Source organism: Phodopus roborovskii, unplaced genomic scaffold, assembly GCF_943737965.1.
Source record: "Phodopus roborovskii unplaced genomic scaffold, PHOROB, whole genome shotgun sequence".
Taxonomy (NCBI): domain Eukaryota; kingdom Metazoa; phylum Chordata; class Mammalia; order Rodentia; family Cricetidae; genus Phodopus; species Phodopus roborovskii.
In genome coordinates this window covers 4,135,193-4,161,347 of record NW_026126433.1, presented here as the reverse complement: position 1 = coordinate 4,161,347, position 26,155 = coordinate 4,135,193, and positions in this window count along the sequence as shown.

The window sequence follows — 26,155 nt, the reverse complement described above, 5'->3', positions numbered from 1 at the left end:
CTCTCTCTCACACACACACACACACACACACACATTTTTAAAAGTATGTCAAGGGTCAGTCTTGACACTTGTATATAGCTCATGTGGCTGACTTGAACTGGTACAATGGCACATTGGAACAGAAGCTCAGAATGAGTGCACGTGCTATTCCAGGAGGCTGACTTCAGATAATTGGATTTTTTGAGGTTTTCTTGAAATAACTGGGAATTCCCAATGGACTATTAATGTGGAATCATCCGAAATTTTAAAATATGGATCTTTTTTATTGAAATAAACTGAAAATAATATTAATCATTAACTCAAATCAATTCAGTGTTATTTTATTAGAATTGTTCTCATATGATATATTTTGATCTTGTTTTCTCCTTCCCCCTACTCCTCTCTGATCTTCCTCCCCAACTCTACCAACTCAACTTCATGATTGCTCTTTCTCAAAAAAAAAAATCCTAAGTGGGGGGACACAATAAAACAAAATGAAACAAAAAGCACCTCTAACACACACACGCGCACACACACACACACACACACACACACACACACACACACACACACACACGAGGCTGTCTGTAATACAGTGACACCACACTGGAGAAAACCGACTTTCCATTTCCTAACACTTAGCAAGTGTTAACCGCTAACAGGCCAAGGGCAGGACTTCGTGCCCACTTCCTCTTCACAGTGCTGGGCTTTCATCTGGTTTAACCTGCGCAGGCCTTGTCTGTGCGCTCACAGTGTCTGTGAGCGCAGATGTGTATCAGTCCTCTTGTGTCTGGAGATGCTCTTTCCTTGGAGGTGTCCACCCCCTCTGGCTCAGTCTTTCCACCTCTTCTTCCACTTACTTCCCTGAGGGGAGATGTTTGATGATGACTTCCCTTAGGACTAAGTCACAAGCTGTGTTCTTAAACCATTCCTCCTACATGGTGGGTTTCTCTTTGTGACCAGAAACAGGTTACATACATAGCTGAGACCTTTGGATAGAGTTTTACTCCAGGCTTCAGAGACAGTGTGTTTATGGCACAGTCACAATATACACCAGTGTCCAAAGACTTCCCGAGTGGCTCTTCAGAGCTCCTAGATCCACCTTGCTCAGGATAAGCAGTTGATTGGCTAATCTGGGCAGAATGGTTGAGTTAGCCACATTCCTGAAATGGGCTGTGCCTCTTGAGATCTTGTGAAGATGGACAATGATCCCCTGGCTGATTCTGGGGGATGACATAGGACTGAGCCACTCAGGCAAGACTACCTCCAAGGGCTGAGGATGCTCGATGGGGCTGCAATGTGCAGGCCTAGGTCAGCTAGGTTCCCATACTTAATGTCAGATCTGCTTTATTTTATCTGACATACATTCATAAAATCCTTTGTTTTTACTTTGTATTTTGAGGCAGAGTCCAAACTATAAAGCCTAGACTATCCTTGAATTCTTGATCCTCCTGCCTTCAGATTGTAGACTTCTGCCACCATATCTAGATGCATTTTTACTTTTGAATGGAGCATTTTTCTTAAAGCCTGGAAAATCATATGCAATTTTCTGCCCTAAGCCATCTATTTATTTTGCCATTTCCACTAGAAACTTTAATGCTATGTGGATGCAAAGCTATATTATTCAATATTGAATTGTAGGAGTATGTAGGGTTCATGGTGAATGCCTATATTAAACTCATTTTTAAGAGGAGTAAGAAAGGTACCTAAGAAATACAAGCCGTTTGAAGAATAAGGGTGAGAATTACCATATTATGAAATATATACCCTGTTTTGGTGAGATCCTGTTGTTTTCTAGGTGTGTACCTTCTTAGCTGCCCTTCACCTCTACAACTCAGCTACTTGGAACCCTTGCCTGTTCCAGCAGCTTCAGTGTAATTTCAGAAACGAGACCATAAATGATGAACTACAAAATAAACTCAGGTGACTAACAAAGTGAAAAATCTATCATTTAAAAAGATGTGGGTAAGGTGTGAGCAAAATGGGTAGAGGCACCTGCTACCACATCTGAACACCTGAGTTGGAACCCTAGGACCCATGTGGCAGAAGGAGGAGGAGGTCCTTCGATCTCCACACATGTCCTTGGGTATACATGTGCATGGGTGAGCACACACAAACACAAACATACCAAATAAATAAATAGTCGATCATAAAATGTAAGAAAAAGTTAAAAAGATCCGGAGGAGGTACTAAATATGATGGAGGGACGTTATATGCATATACTAAATTTTCATAATGAGTAGGTAGTATATGCTAATAAAATGTTAAATTATGAAAAAATGAACATATATATTATATATATGTACATATATGTATATATGTACACATATAATATATATATGTATATATATATATATATATACATATATTAGAGACTACTCAAGAAGAGTTGCGAATAGGACATTGGGGTTAAAAGGAGATAGAGCTGTAGTATTGACACAAATACTCTTATGGGAGCAAACCATGATGGAGTGTGGACATGAACCCTCTTACAAGAGAAGATCTTAGCAGATTTAAAATTTTGGTTAAATCATAAAAACTTTATAATGGTCCAAATGGACTCAAAAGGACTGATAAACTATGGTCCTGTGACTACAACAGAAACCAAGTTAACAGCAGACAGCTTTTAAAATACATCGGGAAAGAATACGACCCCGTTGTTTTTTATGTGACATTTAATAAACTCACAGAGAAGAGAAACACCCAACTTTACAGAAACACTTTCTGCAGACTGGGAAGCAAGATATTGCTCTGACCTATCATGAAATTGATAGATCTGATATTAGGAATATCTAGTTTGAGAGGAAGAACAATAAAAATCTCACCAAAATATGCTAACTTGTTAACAACAAATTCTTTTCACTTTTCTGTTGATATAAAAAATTAGAGTTGTCATTAAGCTGGGAATGCTTAGAATACAGGATGTTAGTGTTAATGATTAGAGGAAAAAAGAAAAGCTACGGCAAGCATCCTGGTCAGTGGTGAAATGCCTAAGTCTTCCCTCAACATCAGAATCTAGAGACTAATAACCCATGCTCAAAACTCCCATCAAACTGCCAGCGGCAAAACGAGGAGAGATCAATAAAAAGAATGAGGATTAGGAAGCTCGAAAGCCACATGCCCCTCTTCACAGGTGACACGGCACTCTGAAAATAAGCCAGTGTTCTGATCAGCAGGAGAATTTGCAAGACTGCCAGGAGAAGAAATCATGTAAAAGTGAGAAAGGACATTTTTATACAATTAGAAATTTGATGTTTTCATTTCTACCTTTTTAATATAAAAACACAGACATACTGAGATACAGTAAAAATGTGTGCACAATTGATCTTTTCAAGTGGATAACAATTAAACTTAATTGATATTTCAACCATATACATACCTAAATTCTATAAATAAAAGAAAAACATTACACTTCTCACCAGGAAATTTGGTATTATCCTCATAAACCTTTGTGTAGGTAAGGATGGTTTGTGGAAGTTATGAGAAAAATGAACCACAAAAGAAAATACTGATGAATTCATGTGTGTTAAGTTTCTGTTCATCTGATAAACCATTTCAAAGGTAGAAACTCATCACTTTATTTAATGCACTAAAAATATTAAAAATTAATACAATCTGATTTACTGTAATTTAATCAAGCTTTTAAGAATAAAAACCCCACTGAAATGTGCCAGGCTCATAAATAAAATAATATCAAGTGACATTTTTCTGTTGATTAATATAAGACAAATTTTAAAAATTATCAAGCAGGAAATGTCCAGGATTCAAGGTTGCAAAACTCTCTTCTCCTAACAACTAAAAAAATTTACAAATTATTCTACGGAAAAATGACCCAAAAAGATATCTAGGTATTTCAAGGAAAAGCAAACACAGATGAGAATCAGCGAGACACCACTCTCCTGCCACTGTATTAGTCTGACAGTACCAAGTCCATCTCAAGGCCTGAAACAAATAGCACAGTTCAGTATTCCTGGCTGAGACATTTTGTGCCATTACTGCCTAAAACAAATCCAACACTGACATATTTGAAAATGAAAGAGCACTCGGACTAACACCTCAGCCCTTGCTTGTGTTCTAAGAAACATTTCTATGCATACATTGGAAACATATAGAAGAGTTTTTGAAGCATAATGTCAAGCATAAATGCAGGAAAAATAAAAGCCTTGGGAATATTTATGCAATAATGTGCAACAGTTTTGAGAGAGTGCTGTACAACACAGTATGGATGAAACTCACAAAATCTTGAACTCAAGCTGGGAAGATGGCTCAGTGGCTAAGAACACTTGCAGTGCTACCATGAGGACCTGAGTTCAAATCTCTAACGCCCACATAAAAACCCAGGCATGTTGCATGTACCTGTAACTCCTGCACTGTGATGGGAGATGACAAAGGAATCACTGGGGCTTGCTGGTAGCCAACCTAGCTCTAGGTTCAGTGAGAGACCCTGTCTCAAGGGGAATGAAGCAGAAAATGACAGAGCTGGACATAGAATCCTCATGGACACATGCACTAGTATATACACATGTATATACAACGTGTACACATATCATGGGATACATGTGCTCACATACAAAATGCATGCATGTGTACATGCAACATCCACACATATCATAGGACACACATATTCACATAAGCATACCCATATGTTCATATATAACAGATACACGTGTGCACATACAAGGCTTGTGCACACACACACACTATCAAGCTAAAAATAAAAGATTCACAGAGGTTTAAATGGATGAAGAAAAGAGCTTGGTAGATCAGTGCCTGCCATGTGCCTATATAGAAATCCTGCACTGACCCCATTAAGTGTATAATTAACCACTTAATAAAACAGAAAAGGATGCAATAGAGAAGAATATCAGGTCTCAAGGATTTGCCAAATGCAGGCCACTGCAGAAGAAAGACATGTCCTTGAATGGAGACAGATGTACTACAGACTGGGAGGACATCACAGGGCAGGGTGAGCCTGATGGGATGTGTCACCTGCCTGCTGCAGAGGGCCCAAACATGTCCAGAGTGAGATTCCAGAACACTTTGCTCAAAGACAGGATTTTTCTTACTTCCTCTCTTAGTGAAAGAGAACAGTGTCTGGGTTAGATGTTAGAGCTCTCCCCAAATCTTGAGCCTATGATGTGGAACTATTGCTATTGCTTTCCTGGAGGTTAGGAAAATGTCATTGTGGGGAAGGATGGGAAATAAGTCTTGTGTCATCATCTCACTATTGTTCTCACTGGTCAGTACCATGTGAAGTGTTTATACATCTAGCCGTCGTAACACATCCTCAGCGGTTCCACTCCAATCCATGATACAGCTTCTCTACTGACAGCAGGTTCAACCAATATAGCATGGTGAAGTTAGTGTGTGTGGGTTTCCAGCAGTCCCAAGAGCACAGTGTTCAAATACTATACTTTTTTTGTTTGCAGTAAGACTGTACTCAGGTCTGGTGGTGCAAAATGGTGAGAGTGAACATTTTGGAAATCCTCAATTCACTCAGCCTGGCCAGAGAAGCTTCTTCGTACAGAGGACAACAGATAATGCAGAGTCCTGGGAATACGCGATCAGGAGTCTCAGCTCTAACCCTGACATCTCTATGCCTAAGACTTCTATCATTTCAGGCCACTTGTGCCATGTATGGGATATTGTTCGAAAAAACACACACATAACATATTTCACATATCTCTGCCTAAAGCATGGAAGGTTTGATGAGTGAACAAATCTGTTTCTTCTCTGCGCACACCACAGGCATACCTGAGGCTAAAGTGAGTTGATAACGTGGTGTAAAGAATAGTTGTCAACAGCTCATTTCTTATTGGTTTGTAAGAAAGTGAAAAAGAATCATTTTGTATACGATTATTTATAAATAGGTGCATGTTCAAAAGATCTATGATGGCCTTTAATCTTAATCTAATGCATTTTAGATATTTAATTTGGGGAACACATTTATCATCATGTAGAAAAATACTTCATAGCATTTTCATACATAAATACAAAATTTATGGGAGAAAAATTTTAAACCAAATAATCTAGCACTTCAATTTGTCCTATCCTTGGATCTATTTTTATGTTGCTCTTGAGAATTCAGATCCCCAAATCCATGCTAATAAAATTATGTACTGACAGACTCTATGGAGTGCATACATGAACATACCACAAACACTCACATTCTTTCTGTAACATGTTGGGCTGCAAGTGGGAATGGCTTTTGTACCACTTTAAAGTTTTTTTCCCTTTGCTGTGGGTGCCAGAGTTGCTATAAATGACTGCTGCTTTGGGGGCTAAATAATTTGCTAGTGGAGATACAACCAGAACACTAAATTATGATAAAATTTTCTGAATGGGTGACAGTATTCAAAGTTCTTTTATTATCAAACCACATGATTTGTCTTACTAGACAGGGAAAGAATGATTTGTTTTTATTGCTGGGTAATATCATGTGTAGGAAAGAAGAAAGTGTCTGGTCAGTGTTGTAATCTCCATACTTCAAGTTTTAGGTGTCCTTATTTGTAATAGATGGTTTTGAGATTCAAGGTTCCAAAGAGTTTTATTTGCTTCATTCTGTCCTAAAATAAATTTCTTTCCCAGTTTTTGTACCCTACGTGTTGTACTTCTGACTTGCACTGTGCACCCAGGCTGTGGACCAGTACTCATGCATGCCATAGCTTGTCTATTTGTGTTGTGTTCTTGGTGTTAGTATCTTTTCTAAAATATTCTAAGTTATTCCTGTGGCAAAGCACACAGGAATTTTTTTGAAAGATAAAATAGCTGGGAAAGCACTACTCTTAACATGGTCTAAATTACTTTTGCCTATGTTGTATTCATAGCTTTTAGTTTAACGTCGACATGTCTGGAGAGAGAGAGAGAGAGAGAGAGAGAACACAAAACCAAATAAACACAAATCCAGCTGAATCACAGCATTGTTTTTGAAATCAGGTGATATAACACATTACTTGGTGTTATTTGAAGCCCGTTCACTTGATTGATTTTCTTCTTGTGGCCTACGAGAACAGCAGACAGTCACCAAGCCCTGGGCTAGCAGGCCCTACACAGCACTACAGTGTCCACTGTACTTAGTCATGGTAGAAAGACATCTTAAGGAGGATGGAAGAGAGTTCACATTCAGGAAAATATCCAGTACAGCAGTTTATGACAGTAGTTAAGACCCAAAGCTAACACCGAACTTTCTTTTTAATCCCCTTCTCCTCAACTCCAAGATCTGGGGGTCTTAAATTTGGATTATGAAAGTGAGAGAGGGTGGGGGTCTTTTAGAGGGTTTAAAGAAATCACCTACAGAGTGGAGGTTAAAAAAGTCCCCCGTGTGTTTTGAATTCTTTGAGACTATCTGTCCTGTACAAAGCCGCCTTTTCTTCTCTACTCAGCTCTCTCTGCCCCCCCTCACACCCTTTCTTGAGTCTTTTCCCCCTTCCCAACCTCAAGGTGACCTGTTCCTCGTGGTGGGTAAGTGACTACTGGGAGGGACCACCCGGCTGGCCCACCACAGCAATGCCCCCGTCCCGCGGGGTTCAGGAAGCCCCCCATTTAGAACGCTTTGTATTTTTGTTACAATTGTTCCCTCAGCCCTAGATGAAAAACACACAGGAACAATAGAGCCGAGTGAGATTTAAAATATCTGAATGCATAATAATTTCACCCAGACTCAGGAAGGGGAAAAAAAAAAAAACACTCCAAAGTAAATAACAAAAAACATTCCTCAAAATGTGTGAACCTAAATTTTCCATCCATTTTAAAAAGCATTTTCTTTTTTCCTTTTTTCCTTCCTTCTTTCTTTCTTTCGTTCTTTCTTTCTTTCATTCTTGCTTGCTTGCTTGCTTTTTTCCTGGTTTTCCATTTTATAGGCCACTTGGCAATAAAACAGCATTTAATTATCCATAACCGTGAACGCTGTGGGGAGAGAATATGGGTTGTGATCTAGTCAGAACCAGTCTGAGGCCACAAATTGTCCCTTCTCTGTGATGCTGTTTTTATCTCTTCTTCTCCTATTGATGCTGTGTCTTCGTTTTCCTGCATTTTTTCTTCCTCAACTGTTTTTGGTGTGGGCTTATGGTCTTCGTCATTTTCTGTCCCCTTCATTATTTTCCCTTTTAAAAGTCCCACCTTCATGAAGACACAGTCAGTTTCTTTGCAAGCAGAAAGGGAAATTGGGGGCGGGGGACAAGACAGAAAATTATTTTGTTCAGGGAATAATTACCCAAAATTGGATGATTTTTTTCCTTGCCAGTGATGTGAATTGTAGTCACATTAATGAGATCACATTTTAGGTAGAAGGGACTTTTAGAGGAAGCATGATAAAACAGGCTTTGGTGAAGCCCCAAAGCTTCTGGAAATACAACAGCTTCGTGTGAATAGAATTCATATTAGGAATCTGTTGCTCTTGCCCGTTTTGAGGAAGTGCCCTGCCCCTCTGGTTGTCCATGGCTGGCAGCCTCTCGCTTTTTTTTTTTTTTTTTTTTTTTCAGTAATATTGTAGTACTCGAGCACTCATTTTAAAGATAGATGGATTTCCCCCCTCATAAAGAAGAACATTGTGGGGGGAAAAAAAACACTGGATGTGATTTCAAAAAATGTCAAAATATGTCAAACGTAGATACCACTCAAGGGTTTCATTAACTGAAGCTTTGGTGATAAGTGTCATCTTGTCAAGGACCCACCCATCTCTTCCAATACATTACCAAATGTACTAATTTCCTCGCCAAGCTTGCTGTTTATTGTATAGCTGAAATTGAAAATGGTCGGTAATGGAGTGAGCTTCAATCCAAGACCAATTCTGAATCTAAATTACTTGCTTCTTTCAATAGCATCCACAGAGCAGACTCTGTGCACCTTGTACCTAATCAACCCTCGCCGTGACCCTAAATCCAGCAGTTTTCAGAGATTAATAATAAAATCCTCAGTTCAAACAATGATTTGCCCTGAACAAGCTGCCCATTTCCTATGCCGAGAATCAAGAGAATGTGACATTATTTTTTAAAAGCTCTTCGTGTTGTGGCCCACCGTTTATTTTTGATCTCTGACCCCAGATGCAGCTGATTACAAATCCGACAGGCTTGAAGATTTTTTTTAGTTTGCGGGAGTTGTGAAGCAAGCCCTTTGTCAGTGTTTAGCTTGTGGGGCCTCACTCCACATCACCACAAGCTGTAGTCTTCCTAAGTAAGTAAGACACAGCCCGGTGATATTTGTCTGGAAGTTTTTAATAGAGGAACATGGGAAATATGTCCTAAAAAAAAGTCTCTGGCTTTGTACTAATGACTCAGGCTAGAAAATAAGAATAGACTCTCTAGAAAAGTCAACAATAAGGCTACTTTCTCAAATTAAAAAAAAAAAAAACAAATAAATTCAAAGAACATAATACTGAGAATAGAGCCATAAGTGATGTTAGAGTGAAATGCCTTTTCTTCTCTGTCCTTCTCTGTCGCTCGACAGTGTAGCTCACAGCAACTGAATGAAGTGATCCGATTCTTTTGATCATCTTTACCATGAAAAACATTCATTTATATTCAGTATTAGTGTTTTTCATTTAAACACACACACACACACACACAGACACACACACACACACACACTGTATCTCCAGCTTCCTTTGGATCAACTAGTGTTTGTCATGTGGTTCTGGGAATAGAGGGCTTCCAGCTCTGTGATTCATAACATTCAGAATTTGGAGAAAAGCCCTGAGACAAGCAGGAGAGAATCAGACCTTTAAATACCTGCTTTGATTCCTCAGCAAGGGTAGTCCCTGTACCTGGGAACCTGGTGGAGAAGGGATGACATCTGCCCCAAACCCTTCCAAAGATTGTCAGTATTCCCTGCACTGCTTTCAGAAGGCTACTCCCCGTAAGCATGAGGCTAGTTGACAGAATGAGTCTCCAGGAGATTCTTCTGGCCCTTGAGTGCATTTTTTTAATGCCCAACAGCAATAATGGCCATTGAAGTATTGATTATATAATATGTCTGCTGAGGTGGCAAGCACATTATTGTTCAAGAGGCTGGGGGATGAAAAACTAGGTTATCTATGGACTCTCTCAGCCAATGAGCATTTCTTCAGCAAAGGTCACACACAAAGCTATCTCAGGCCTTGTTTGACTGTATTCTGTGATTCTAGTTGATGGCTAATACAATGAGATGGCAGACATGTCCCAAGGCCTTTGAGAACCACCTCATGTTTACCATGGCATGGGCATAATTATTTCATCACTACCAGGGGACAATAGTCTTATGGAAGTTATTTCCTGAGGAAGGCTAGGGAAAGCCCATGGTGTTGCCCCATTAGTGTATCCAGATGCTAATTAGAGTGATGGATTGGTTAAGTAGACATTGGAAGGCAGGTAGGACATAATCTAATACTTTTCCTTTCATCCAAAAAACTACAATAGATGGTATATAGTAAGTCTGCTGTGTGTAGCATTGGCAGTGGGGGCACCAGGCTTTTTATTACAACCTGAATTACATCCCCTGTGTGGGGATGCTAGACAGCCGATCATGTATTAAGAATTCAGCTGAGATCACAGGCTCCGCTCACCTAACCCTTGTGTGGTGTAGTGAGACTGACTTTTGGTTACTATATATCAAAGCGAGTCTAGCCGGCTAAACAGCGATTGATCCTTTCTCTTCTTTCAAGTCCTTCCTTCAAAAATAGCTTTAAAGCAATCATCTAATAAGTGTCAGAATAGAAGACAGAGAATGTCAGTGCAAGCACTAGGCATATGTCTACACCAGCTTAAAATTTCTGCAAGATGTTCAAGGACCAAACAAGGTTTTTAGAGTAAATGCTATCATCTGGTAAGAGGCAAGAAATACTGACGGGGCTGCATGGATGTGAAAATGATGCCGTGGCTCAAATTTATGTGAGGCTGGACAGAGAATTCTGCTAAGAGAAATTCATAGCAATTCTATGAACACACAAAATTGAAAGACCAAGACTGTTTCCCGTGCTTACACACATAGAATCCCACAAGACCTATCCATAAGAGTGCTTGTACTTCCTTCTAAGCTAAGGAAGTTACCATGCACACAAACAAGCATGGGGACAGCTATTCACACACACTCAGACTCTCTCTTCCCTAGCTCTTTTCAAGTCAGACCTGCTCATAGTGCTTGCTTTAGCTGGCAAACTATGCAAGCAAGCGACCCATGCCATTGTAGAACAGAAGTGTTAGAAGCTAGTGGAGGATGTGCCATTTCCTGTTGCACATCTTGGTGAATATGGACATGGCTGTCAAGATGGAGCATCCTTTGGCTTGGTCAGGGGGCTAGGAGACTCCCCCTTGATCTCTACTAGACATGACCATGAGAAAGAAGCATGCCTGCATGTGATAAGCCACTGAGATGTTGATGGAGCCACACCAGAATTGTCGCTGACCCAGATGACAAATATTAGTTACATAAAAAGAACATACAGGAAGAAACAGAGCTAGGGACCACTGATTAAGAATTCATGTGCATTCTCCAATCTTTTACTTTTAAATTAATTGATTATCCATGTGTGTGTGTGTGTGTGTGTACGTGCGTGTGTGCATGCATGCGTGCATGTGTGTGCGTGTGTGTGTGTGTGTGTGTGTGTGTGTGTGTGTGTGTGTGTGTGTCTATGTGGTAGCCAGAGAACAACTTTTCAGAGTCAGTTCCCTCCTTCCACAATAGAATCTTGGGATCAAACTCAGGTTGTCAGATTTGCACCCCAAACATTTTCACTCATCATTTCCCTGTTACTTCTTGCCAAGTCCCTAAGGAACAGAACAGAAATAATTTATCAAAATAAACCTGTCTAAACTGGTAATAGTTCAACATTTGCTTCAGAGGAGAGATCATTTAAGAAAGAAATAGACTCAGTTTTAAAAATTAAAAATTGAGGTTTCTTATGTTGGCCAAAATCTTTTAGTTTTGACCCCTTCAATCCAGCTAGATCCCCAACCACACTTTGTACTTCTTAGGCACCTGCTCTTGCCTCAGGAAGTGTCCTTCCCGTATCATCGTTCAGAAGCAGCTCTAACATCTCCCCTTGTGCACACTTTCCTCTCTCTGATTCTCCACAGTCCTCAACCTTCACTTCGTATGCATTTCCGTCTATATTACATTCCTAACACCACATTCACACAGAAGCTAAACACTCCTTATGCTTCCTTTATTTTGTTCTGTCTTACTATCTCCTATCAGAGTCCTGCCCCCAGCTTACTATGTATTCATTGATCATTGAGTAGATTTGAGAGATTTATTTGGGTGTGATCAGGGATGTCCTGAAACACATGACTGGCCTGGTGTGGAATACTGAAGAAACAAAGAAACCCTTTCAGCTCCAAGAAGGCAGGTTAGGATTCTGATTCTTTAGCTATTCTTGGGAGGATTCGTTCTCTCTTGGCGGAGGACCAAAACCTGCCTCCTGCACACCCATCACACATAGCTAATTTCCACTCTCCCCAGGGACCAAGACAGAAAAACAAAAGAAGAAGGAAGTAGGCATTTCAGAAGAGTAACCCACCCACAATGAGCCAGTAGAAAGGGGAAAATGAGGAGGGGAGGGCAAAAATGGTGTGTGTGTGTGTGTGTGTGTGTGTGTGTGTGTGTGTGTGTGTAATCATCAAGGAATGTACAATTTAAACTGAGTTTCATCATCCACCCTCTCTGCATGGTACCAACAACTCTTGGACATGCAATCTGCCTAAGACAAGTTCTGATGGGAAGGCTTGCTGCCAGTGGAGTGGTGATCAGACATTGTCAGTGTTTGCATGAAGATGCTGGGCCACTTCACTCTTCTGTGCCCAGGATCCATGAACCAGAGATCCTTCTGGAAATTCAATCAGGGAAGAATAAGGAAAGGGAAACTTGAAGTGTCTGCTAAATTATCACCAGGCTGACCTCTGCTCGGCCCATTTCTCCCTTTTCACCCATTTTTCTCAAAGAGAACTGACTTTGATGGGTGGAGAATTAGGGCCCAGCTATCATGGATAAATAAGAATCTGGGAAAACAAATAGGCTGATGGCTGTTTATTCAGGGGGAAAAAATCACTTATACTAGAAACAGATGACTTCCAGAAGGTTCTAATCCCAAGGATGCCTCCAGACGCTCTCTGTCTCCGACCAGGAAGCAAGAGAGAGCACTGGGGTTCAGGACCCCAGACCTAGTTCCCCAGGTCACATCTGCACCTGTCCCCACCCCAATGGGCGTGGTCAGTGCAACAGGTGTGGGGGCAGGGTGGATATTCCTCTACACCCAGCTCTTTCACAAGCTTGTCATAAATACATCAAGATGTTACTTGGCTTTTTAGCCTTTTTTTCTAATCTCTGTCCAAACTGAAGTTGAGCTAGGCATGGAGGCCTTCTCCTATAAACATCACTTGGGAGTTGGAGGCAGGAGGATCAAGCCAGGGCTACACAGCAAGTTCAATTCTAGTCTTGATTACCTGAAGCTGCCTCAAAATCAATTCATCACCTCTTGATAACATATTTGTAATTTATAAATAATAAAATAAGACAAATCTGAGTGCCCCTGTGTGAACTTTCATGTTAAGGACTGAACTGTGACATCTCAGGCTGGCAATTAGCACTTGCCACCGTTTCCTCTTGTTACTGCAGGTATTTCGGAAATGAATTTTCTTCTCTTCATGGTCTTCTGGCTAAGATGGTCTTATTTGTGTCGAGATGACCTCTTGTCTAATATTATACTGGTTACCTGTAGTAATTTTTCTAAAACTAGAAATCAAAGCAAGGTATCATCCACATCCCTAAAACTGCAGGAACCCATTCAATCATTCTTCAGGATAAATACTAAAAGTCATCTCACTGTAGCTTGGTAGGGCTGTGGTAATCCATGTAGATGGAATCTGTAGTCCCACAGGCTATAGCTGTGAGGAGGAGTTTTTCCCCAGAGCTCCTAATGCTGTTCTTCTCCTTGTGTAGATCTTTCAACTACAGAGGCTTGGCCATGTGACTTACTCAGTCCCTAGGACATAAGCATGCACCATTCAAGGGGAAGCTGGACACGTGCTTATATGGGAGGACTTGCTCTGTCCAACGCTTCTAGTGAAGGATAGCTTAGCCAGCCTCTTTGTAATGCGGAGCCTCTTGAAGAGAGAAGCCTGGCCATCAAGGACATCTCAGCTGAGCCTGCCCTGACCAGCCTACCAATGAAGATGCACATCCAGGCAGACCTAATAGAGAGTGTTCAGATTGCCAGGGACATTGAGCAGTGTTGTTACAACGTCAGCACGATGACTTATGTAGTATCTTTTGACTCTACAAAAACAGGAACTTTACTTCTATATAAAAGTTCCTCTTTTTTTTTCTCTCTCTCTCTCTCTCTCCTTTCTCCCTCCCTGGCTCTCTTACTCCTTCCTTCCTCTCTTCTTTTTTCTTTCCTTTCTTCTTTCTTTCTCCTTTCTTCCAGACAGAATCTCCCATAGCCTGGGTACTCTATAACTCACTGTGGAGCTGAGGATGACTCTGAATATCTCATCTTGGTGCATGCTAGACAATCCTTCTAACACACAGCTGTGTCTCCAGCCCATAAGTGTTATTTTCACTCATCCTCACATTCTCAAGCTGCCACCAGACCTGTCTGTCCATGTTTCCTCGTGTCCATTATCAGGCTGTCATGTTCCAAGTGTTCACTAAGAGTAAAGTGGATACTTTCAAAGAAATCAAAGCAAGTCACAAAAACTGCAAAGGTGAACACTGGATCCAATGGGTTTTTTTCTGATTGGAATTTTAAATAGAAATGAATATGTGTTGCTGCTTTTGTGAAGATACACAATGGTTTGCATAGAACTCCACACATAATCAATTCTGCCAAAGGAAATGTCTGAGCTTATGAAGATTTGGTCTTTAGTAAAAATTAAACATGCTCTTTCATCTTCTAAGTTAGCACTAAAGAGGCAACAGTGGCACTCACCCTGTGAGGCTGGAGAGAGGCAAGGAGCAGTGGGAGAGCCAATGGTTTAGGGCTGGAGGTGTAGCTCAGGAGTGGGATGTGAGCTCAGTATGGATGAAGCCTTCCACTCAACTAGCACCCTGCCCACAATACAGTTTTCCTCTGATCCAGTAAAAGTCCATTTCTGGAAAATCAACCCATAAAAATAATCCAAAATACAGGAAGCTAAGTACCAGAGCGTTATTGGAAATACATAAAATTTCCCCTACCAGGAACTTGGCTTGGCCAAGTTAGTTAAACGTATCATGTGGCCACTTACACTAACAGCTGTGAGGAGTCTTCTTGGGCAAATAAAGAGGAGCCATGGAGATGTAAATAAGAAGGATCAGATTATAATGACTATAAAATAAATGTTCATGCACATGCAACTACAGAAAGCTATGGGTCAGTTCCTCCTGGTACTGCTAGCTTTCATTTGATCTTATTAGTTTTCCAATTTAAAAATTTAGGAGACAAATATAGATACAATACTATGAAAACACAGCATAAGAGAGACCATTCTGACGTAGCCTTCAGTCTAATCCTCTACCTGAGGCTGACCCCTGGTCGTCCCGGCTGCTCCATCACGGAATCCGGGCATCATGGCGTTCCACCATCTGCTTCAGGCAGTCTCTTTAATCAATATTCATGAGTCTGCATTGCAGGGGTTTAGGCTTTTTTAAAGAAGTGGTTTTAGTGACATTACTGTTTGGGCTGATGTCTGTTCATACAGCAACTCCTCATGGCTACAGTGTAGGTCTATATTGGGGTAGATTTAACATGGCCAAATATTCACTTACTTACAAAAGGATATTTCATTTTTTTTCTTTGTTTTGATTTTAATTAGTATACAAAGTAATAAGTTTTGTGGCAATTTTAGGAATAATTTGTATGATAATCTGCCTCGTGCACACTTCCTACATAATCTTCTCCCGCTGTCCTAGTAATTTCCTACCCACTTTTATGCCATTCTTCTATTAGCACCCATCCTCAGCACCCCTCTTTTCCATTTCTGGCTACATGACTTACACACACACACACACACACGGGCACGCACGCACGCACTCACACTTCTAAAGCCAGGATCTGCATATTGAGAAAGAACATGTAACTTTTTTTGTTTCAGAGTTTGGTTTAGTTACTATTGTAATTTCCAAAGCCATCCATTCTCCTTTGAATTTCACAATTTCTTGGGTTTGTTGTTGTTTTGGTTTTTGGCTCAATAAATCTCCATTGTGTGTATGTATCACATTCTCTTTGCCCACTTGTCTATTGATGGATATCTAGGTTGGTACCATTCTCTTTGTGTGGAAACTAGACCAGCAATGAATATGGATATATAAGCATCAACATATCACATTTAACTTACTGTGCTCTACAGAGGGATGGCTTTCGAATCTGAGATGCAGGTCCCCCAAACATTACTGGAGGAGAATGGAGGTTAAAACTCTTCCTGTATGGGGGAAGTCTTCCCAAACCTCTAGTTTTCAGAACCTTCACAAGGCCAGAAAGCTAATGATTCTAGGTCCTTTTCCCACATGCATAGAGTCAGTCTGTCCCTTTTGCTAACAGTTCCCTGGTTAAACCCTTCCCTCAGAGCACCCTGCAGCCATGCTTCCCTAGGTTCTCCCCATGCTTTGTCTGCCCGTTTCTTCCTCACAGGCTAGGCTATTGTCACAGGAAGATGTCTAGATACAGATTTGGTTTGCAGCTCTCCAGAGCCAATTATTCCGTGCATCTCACTGCCAACCACATGGAGTGGGCCACAGTGGTCAGAACACTGCCAGGAGTGGTGCACACTGACTTCAGCATGGTCAATGCTGTTAGTGCAGCATCACAATGTCTGACTCTGGGGCAGTCACCTCAGTCTACCTTGGACTCCCTGAGTCCAAGTAGGAAAAGCATCTTCCCTGGGTCTCTGGATCCCTTTTATTGGAAAATGTATCCATGTGCATCCTCCAGCAAAGCCCTGTTTGGAAGGCAATTGTGCTTTCCCAGCCCTTTCCCTGCTCTTGATGCCGCCCACTGATGGGGGATGCCCTTCTGTATGTATGTTCCTCTTATTGGTTGATGAATAAAACAGTGTTTGACCAATGAGGCAGGAAGATATGTGGGATGAGGAAATGAGGAGAATTCTGGGAAAAGTAGGCAGAGAAAGAGCACAAAACAGTCGCCATATAAAGACTGGGAAGAAAGGATACACCACATGTTCAACGGTAAGATAAGAGCATGTGAAAATACATAGATTAATAGAAATGGGTTAATAATTAATAACAGAGCTAACCAATAAGAAGCACTAGTCATTGGCCAACAATTTTATAATTTATATAGTTTATGTGTTTATTTGGGGTCAAGGCAGCTGCTGGACCAGGCTGTCAGGAAAGAACCTCCATAACAGCTGATTACATTGTGTTAGGTTCCTGTTCTGAGATGGGTCAGTATCACACACATACTGTTTATTTACTTTTACCATCAGCATGAAATTCTTGGTCATATGGCTCAATAATAGGTAACATTATTCTGCAAGTGATGACACAGGACTTCCCTCCTGGTTGACAAAATGTATTTATATTTAAGGTACAGAACACGATATTTTGATACATGCATACATGGTTTAATGAGTTAATTAACAGCTCTGTCCCTGCACACAGCTGTGGGGTTTGTTGTAACACTCAGCACATTTCAAATGTACAGTAGTATACAATAGTACTGGGTCAGGGGTCATCACCTGAACACTGGCATTCTGTACAACAAACATCATATCCTTGGATGACAGCTCCCCTTCCCCACCTTCTAGCCCAACAACAGCATTCTATCCCCAGCACTCATGACCTTGACATGTTAAGCTGTATATATTGGTGGTGCATGCCTTTAGCCCTAACACTCAGGAGGCAGAGGCAGAGGCAGGCAAATCTCTGTGAGTTCAAGGCCAGCCTCTTCTACAGAGTGAAGTCCAGAACAACCAGGGCTACACAGAGAAACCCTATCTGAAAACAAACAAACAAACAAACAAACAAACCATAAAACTAGACTAAAACCAAAACCAAACAAACAAAAGAAGCCATATCTAAACAAGATCAGTGGAACTTTTCTTTCCCTGTATGGCTAATTTTACTTAGCTCAAAGTTCTGCAGGTTAATTCATGTTGTAACAAATAACAGAATGCCTTTTAGTTATTCAATAATCCATTGTCTATCTATCACCTACCTATTTATCATCTCTATATATCATCCACATGTCTATTTATTAATCATCTTTTATGTCATCTCCATCAACTATTTTTTTCCATCTATCTGCATATCTGTAATATCCATGTACCTACTTATCATTGTTTCTCATCAATCTGCCATCTATTGTTATTTATTTATCCTTATCTATTCTATCGTCTGTTATCATTCATTTATCTACCATCTATCTGTATATCTCATATATATGTGTATACACATATATATATGTCAGTGCTTCTGAACCTTGCTGATGCTGTGGCCCTTTAATACAGTTTCTCATGTTGTGGTGACCCCAATCATAAAATTGTTTTCATTGCTACTTCAAGACTATAATTTTATCATAATGTATAAATCTATGTTTTCTGATGGTCTCAGGCAACCTCTGTGAAAGGGTCATCAACACCAAAGAGTCATGACACGCAGGTTGAGAAGCACAGATCTATATTGTCTGTCTCTACCACATATGATCTGTCTACCTATTTATTATCCATCACTGTCATCTCTCTTATTACACACTTATGCACAAATATACACCACATTTTCTTTATGCACTCTTTCCTGGATAGGCACAGGTTGCTTGAACTTCTGCCTTGTGAGTGCCTTGACAGTAAACACAGGCACGCGGCTCTCTCTTTAACAAGTTTACTTTGTTCTGTTGTTAATGGTGGAATGACTACATACAGAACATCTATTTTAATTTGGTGTGTCATATTATTCCACAACAGTTGTGCTGAGCTATGTCTGTAGCACTGTTGTGCAAACATGAAGTACTCGACATCTCACCAACAGCTAGTTTTGTTAATTTGCATTTCCTTGTCACTATACTTGTAAGCAACTTGTATTGTCCTTTAGAGAAATGCTTATATGTGTCCTTTGCCCATTTTTAAAATTGGGATTTTTGTTTGTTTGTTTTGTCCGTTTGTTTGCTTTTGCTTTAGTTTCTGTGTTTTACTCTTGACTTGTTGGACCACGTTGTATATTTTGGAGTCTGGCACCACCAACACATAACTTAAGCGATGTCCCTTCCTGTGCCTGTCACCTTTTCCTCTGTTCATTGTTGGTTGCTCATGTTTTCTCACATCTACTCTCTTGGATTGCTGTGTGTCCGTAGTCATCTCTCACACTTCTTCCTGGATTGTGGTCTAGTCAAATAGTTTGTGTCTAATGTCCATTTTGATTTCATGAGACAAGGGTGCAATTACATCCTTCTGTGTGTGACTATCCTGTTTTCTACACATCCTTTCCACACCAAGTCTTCTTGGTACCAGTGTAAAACACCAGTAGACCATATCTATATGGTTTATTTCTGGATCTTCTGATTCACTCCATTGCTCTGCATACCCGCTTTCCTGCCACAGACATTTGGTTTTGATTGCCATATCTATTATTTGCAGTGCCTCTCCCTTTGTTCTTCTGGTTTAATATTTTCTTTCTATTATTTGTACTCTCTAGTGGATTTATTTCTGCTCTCATTTTTATTATTTGGTTTCTTCGGTTAACTTTAGCTTTAGTTTCTCCTCTTCTTGTATCTTGGGGGCTGGTATTGTAACTCACAGGGTTCAGTGTGGAGGAGGTAATAAGGGAATGGGTGACTAACACTAATGACCTTCTGAAAAAGTCATGGAAACCTGCTACTGAAGAATCTTCCTGAAATATAAATATATACATATATTTAAAAGTTTAGGAGAAGTTACTCTATCACAGGTACCAGTGCCCCAACTAGACACCACAAGATAGCAAATAAAAAGCCCAGTGCCAGGAATGGGATACCTTTGTTAGAGTTGTTGGCCAGTGAGGCCCCCAAATGTTGCAGATAATTGCCATTACTCTTGGCTGTTCTCTGGATGATAAGCTCCTATTGCTGGTGACATCACATATTTAAGTCATAGAACATGGGGAAATAGAGTTGAGAACATGGGATAGTTCTGTTGTGTGTGCATGGAAGTACTGGTGCCTGAGAGTTCAGAGGTGTTTTTACCTCCATGGAGCTGTGATTTTGAATCACCTGGCATGGATGTGGGCAACTGAACTCTATAAGAGCAATCTGAGCTCTTTACTATTGAGCAGTCTGGGGTGTTTTTGTCACCATTTTATGACAGAAGAAGCTCTGGTTTGGATGTTGGTAATTTGCCCAAGGTTATAATTCATAAAGACTCAATCCAGATATTTGCCTCTGAGCCTGCGGTTAAAACTAGTACACTGCTTTTGTATGCTTTCTTAACACACAAATGATAAAATCAGCTTCTAACATGCTTCCTTCATCCCTCAGAAAAGCAAACAAATATTGATTAAATGCAGTTGCACTATTGAAAACTAAGCAGTCAGTTTTGAAGCACTCCAACTCTTACCCATTTGTGTCACTTGGCGGTGAGCTGGCTTTAATAATATGCTTCATGATTTCCTTCTGCATTTGCTCATTTGAAATATCCAACATACAGGTGGGAGGGTGGCAGAGCAAAGAAACAGCATCAAATCTCTTTCTTTTCTTTTCAATTGAACTTACTGTGACACATAGGAGCTTCATTCTGAAAGATGGTGGGTTTCTTAAATGATGGTTGATTCCAGCACATCTGCAAACACTTGACATGTTGGGAACCCATGCATCTCAAGCATGTGAGTAGAGGGGATGTTATCCTGGAATCTGAGGAATTAGAACCATTTAAATACAGCTCCCAACAGTATGGCTTCTGTGCTGCATGGGAAGGCCTAACACACTTTTTCCATTCAGAGCTCCTGTGTCTCACTCCCCTAAGTTCAACATCATTACACTTTTGTGCCCTCTGGATTGTTTGCATGAGATTCATGTATGTATTGATGTATTTGTGTGCATGTGTGTATGGATGCATGGGTGTGCATGTGTATATAATTATGTGTATGCACATGTGTATGGATGCAAGTGAGTGCATGTATGTGCAGATGTGTGCATGTATGTACATGTGTGTAGTGTATATAGATGTGTGCATGTGCATGCGTGTATGGATGCATGTGAGCACATGCGTGTGTAGATGTATGTGTGTGGATGCAAGTGTGTGAATGTATAGATGTGTACATGTGTGGTGTGTATAGATGCCTCTGTGTGTGCCTGTGTGTATAGATGTATGTGTGCATTGTATATAGACATATGTATGTGCATGTGTATATAAATGTATGTGTGTGGATGCAAGTGAGTGAATGTATGTATAGATGTGTGCATGTGAGGTATGTATAGATATCTGTGTGTGCATGTGTGTATAGATGTGTATATGTGTATATAAATAGATGTGTGTATATGCATGTGAGTATAGATGTGTGTGTGTGTGTGTGTGTGCATATGTGTATGGATGCATGTGTATATGCCAGTGTGTGAAGACCAGAGACAAACCTCAGGTTTGAACCTCAGGTTTGTTCCTCAAGTGCTATGTACTTTTTTGGAAACAGAGGCTTTCTCTAGCCTGGAGCTCACCTAGGAGGCTCGGCTAACCAGGCAGTGAGTTGCAGGGATCTGCCTTTCTCTGCCTCCCCAGAGCTGGGATTACAAACTGCACTACCACATCTAGGTTTCTATGGGATTCTGAGGATTGCACTCCTGGGTCTTCATGCTTGTACAGCAAACAGCTGCCCAATGAGTCCGTATGTAAACCAAGTCTCTTCACCTATGTCCCAGCATATTAAGTATGAAGCTCACATGCTAATAATAGTGTAGACCACTTCACACTGTGCGGAAGGCTGATGTGGCTCTCGCCTAATGGTGACAATGAGATTGTGAGGAAAGTAGGGATGACACAGGCATCTACCCAGAGAAAACTGAAATGACCAGAAAGACTCAATCTGCTTGCTTCTTTCTTCCATGCAGAAATGCTTTTAAGAGCTCGGCGAAGAGAGAAGAACAGCTGCTTAACTGTGCACTGCACATCTCACTGTCACAAACCTTCTAGGGAGTCAGCTCAAGCAGCAGCCTGGTCAAACGGGAACAGTCAGCCAGCTCAGTGTAATTCAAAGGCTCTAAAGAGTGTTTCTTCTCGTGGGAAGAGCATTTTTTATGGGCAGCGTAAGTATTTGAGTTCAGTCAGGAATTGTTTAAGAGCATCCTGAGAAAGCACAGGGCACTGCTTCCCAGCACCTCCCCACACGTCCAGTTCACAAGTTTATGCCTTCTGATTAACAACTACCACAAAGAGCTCCTTCCTAAGCCTGCGGAAGCTGTCAGGGAACCCCTCTCAAGAGCATTTCCCCTGCAAGGCTTCCCTCTGGACTAAGAACTCACTATTAGTCACTACCCAGGCAGCAAAGGCCCCTGGCCTTGGGAGAAATGGTCTAGTAGGAGTTACTAAGTCAACTTCCAAAGGAATGTCTGTGTCCAAGACCTCTCTGAACTTTCTATGGATTGCCAACCTCTATGTCTGGTTAGAGAACATCTGGAATGTACCTTGATAGATGCACAGATTAAGATACATGGGGCGAGGTTATAATATGGGATAATGTATTTTATTTGGGGAGAAGTCACTAACATAAGAAACCGATGACCTGCAAGTTCCCACTCCAAGGATCCACACCCAGGATGCTCTCTGTGATCTGACCGGAACCAAGAGAGAGCCAGCTGGGGTCTGGGACCCCAGACCTAGCCTTCCCCTGTCACATCCACACCTCTGACCACACCCAAATGGGCATGGTCAGTGCAGCATACCTTTATCTCTTAACAACACTTTAAATTGCATATCCAAGTCGAAGGAGTTACTGAGATGTTACACTTTGTGTGTGTGTGTGTGTGTGTGTGTGTGTGTTGGTGCTTATGCACATGTATATAATGCATATGTGGAGTACATATGTGGAAACCAGACAACTTCAGGTGTCATCCTTAAGGCTCTGCTCGCCTTATTTCTTGAGTCAGAGCCTCTCATTGACTTGGTACTCCACAAACTGGCTGTGGTGACTGGCCAGCCTCCATCTCTACCTTCCTAGTTACAGGACTGTAAACACATAGCACAACATCTGGGTTTCTGTGGGTGAGTTCTGGGTCTTGAATAGGTCTCCATGCTTTCAGGACAAGCACTTTATCAATATAGCCATCTCCCTAACACCAGATACTGCATTTCTCATAAAATCACCCCAAGAGGACAGGGAGATGGGAACTGGAATTTGTTGAGGGGGTGTCTGGGAGGGTGAGCTGGAGTACAGGTAGGATCAAGATATGTTGAATATATGTATGAAAATGTCAAAAATAAGTAAAATCACTATAGAAATAAATGATCCCTGAATGACTGGTCTGCTAGTGCTGTTCCAGAATAAGCTCATGTGCCATCAAGCACATTAAGTGAAGGTCAGGAAATAAGGAGATATTGGAACTAAAGAAATAATCATGGATATGCTTACTGGCTACTGAGGTTCCCCCATTTTTAGATAAATGGTTAAGATAGTGAACGCAATGTTTTGAGACATCTAGTTCTAGATTTTAATTGATATTTATTTAGCTCTAAGGAATATTTGCATTAACTGGAAATTCCATACAAAGTATTTCTATCATACCTACCTTCAGCTTCTCCCCTTAACTTCTTCTGGATCCACTCTTCCTCCCCATTACTACAATGCTTTGGCATTTTTTGTTTGTTGTTATTCAATAACACATTGAGTCAATTTGTTCTGTCTATGTACTCCTGAGTGTGGGACCTTCCAGTGGAGCGTGGTTGACCTACCAGTAACCATAGCCTTAAAGCAAATGGACTCTCTTGTTGAAAGTCAGTAGCTCCTCAGATATGGGTAGGAGTTCATGCGCCCCTTCCCCTCCATGCTGGAATGTTGACTGCTTTGATCTTGTAGTGTGAGTTCATGAGGAAAGAGGTCCTGTCATGTCCAGAGGACAGGGTTTTGCTTTGGTGTTCCCTGACCTCTGGCTCTTCCACATCTTTCCCCGTCTTGTCCCCATGTGTAGCTGAGCACTCCACAATACTCTACAGTCTCAACACTTGAACCAGTCATGAGTTTCTGTGTTAACCACCATCCCCTGGACAAAGAAACCTCTCCGATAAAGTATGAAGCTGCACTAATCTGAGTTCAGGACTGATCTGCCCCCTGGGTCCTTGGTAGCCTCTAGAGCTATTGGGAGGAAAGGAACTTGAACCTTGGTCCTAACCTAGAGTCACATTTGTTCCCTGCCCTGGATCTTCAGCTTCCTCTGAAACCGCTTCAAGATATGAATTCCACAAACAGCAGTCTATTTATCTACTCTTAAAATATCTTTCTTAATTCTTTGAGAATTTCATACATTGAATTTTGATTGCAGCCATTCTCTTCCCCCAATTCCACCCCCGTGCCAAAACCACCCAGTTTGTGTCCTTGTTCCTTTGTAAACCCATCTAGTCCAGTTAGTGGATGTGGGGGTCATCTACTGGTTTTGTTCCACCAACCAAGGGGCATACCCTTAAAGAAAACCGGCCCTAGTTTTCCAGGCACCTATCAATTGCCAGTAGCTCCTGGGCATGATTGTTTTCTGATTATGGCAAATGGCCCCAAATTTCCAACCCTCATCAGAGAAGCTGCAACACAGAGACCCACAGCTGGACAGTGTGCAGAGTGAGAGACTTTGGCACACTCAGCCCTAAATGAGATGTCTTTATCATACCCCTCCATTCAGGGCTCAAGCGTATATACAGAGGAACGGGCTGAACAGTTGTAAAAGTCAGAGGTTGTGGAGGACTCCAAGGAAGCCATGTCTTCCAGACACATTCTAACCCCGAGAGGTGGCTGGACATGAGTCCCACCCCTAACCGTGACACTATTTGCACCTGGCACCTACTGGGAAGGGGAAATCAGTTTTCTCAGTTCCTCCAGTTGAGTGCTTTTGGATGTATAAACCATACTTAAGGCTAGGCCCCTGCTCAGAAGTAGTTGAGCAATACAAAATGAACTCCCTAGTTGTTTAGAGGACTTTTGGTTTCACTTTGGCCTGTTTTCGTTTTTAATATATATTTTTTAATTTTTGTCTTGTTGGGTTTTTGTTTTGATTTTCATTTTGGGGGGAGTTTTTTTTTAAGAAAGGGAGAACATAAGGTTGGGTGGGATAAGGAGATGTGGAAGATCTGGGAAAAGTTTTAGAAGGAGAAAAACATCAAAATATATTTATTAAAGTTCTTAAGAAAAAATAAATAATAAAAAATAGAAATCAGGCTTCTTTACAATTGGCTACTCTCTGAGGAGGTTCAACACAGACTATCCTCGGAGACAGCTTTTAGGGCTATCACAATGGCACTCGTGATGGTCCAGCATTTGACGTACTGTCCCAGGCTTTTCTGCAATGCAGCCTCTGGCATAGCTAGGATGCCCCAAACCCCAGGAGCGCTTTCCTTTATGCCAAGCAAGGTTGGGAAGACCAGAACCAAACTGACAGGTGGCGTGTGCCCAGGCTGACTTCAAGGACTTCATGCTGGATGGTGGAATCATCTCCTGGGACAAGGGATGCTGCCGTTGGTGTTCAGACTTGACGGGAAGGCATTTCACCAGGATTATATTTAAATTTTACTAATATTTACTAGATTATTTTAATCTAACTTTAACTCAGAAGATTAGTGTTTACCTATAAACTTGAAAATAATATAAAATTTTAAGAGGTATACTCCAACATTTAGATAGTTTGTGAGTTTGAGAAATGTACTGGCTGCTCATAGCTGAGTGTGGGTATACACCTGCAATTTCTGCAGTAGGGAGGCTGAGGCAGGAAGATAGCCATTAGTTCAAGGCCAGTCTGGCCTAAATAGTGGCTGCTAGGCCAATTTAGACTGCAGAGCTTCAAAAACACTGATTATACGGGGCTATAGAGATAGATCAGTGGTTAAGACACTGGCTGCTCTTGCAGAGGACCCAGGTTCAGTCCCCAGAACCAACATCATGACTCACAACCATCTGTGACTCCAGTCCCAGGAGATCTAATGCTTTCTTCTGGCCTCCACAGGTACCAGGCACACATGATACACAGACATTCATGCATGACATGCATGCACATACCTAAAATAAAAAATGATAAATCTTTTAAAAACCCAAATAAGGAAACAAATGATACAAA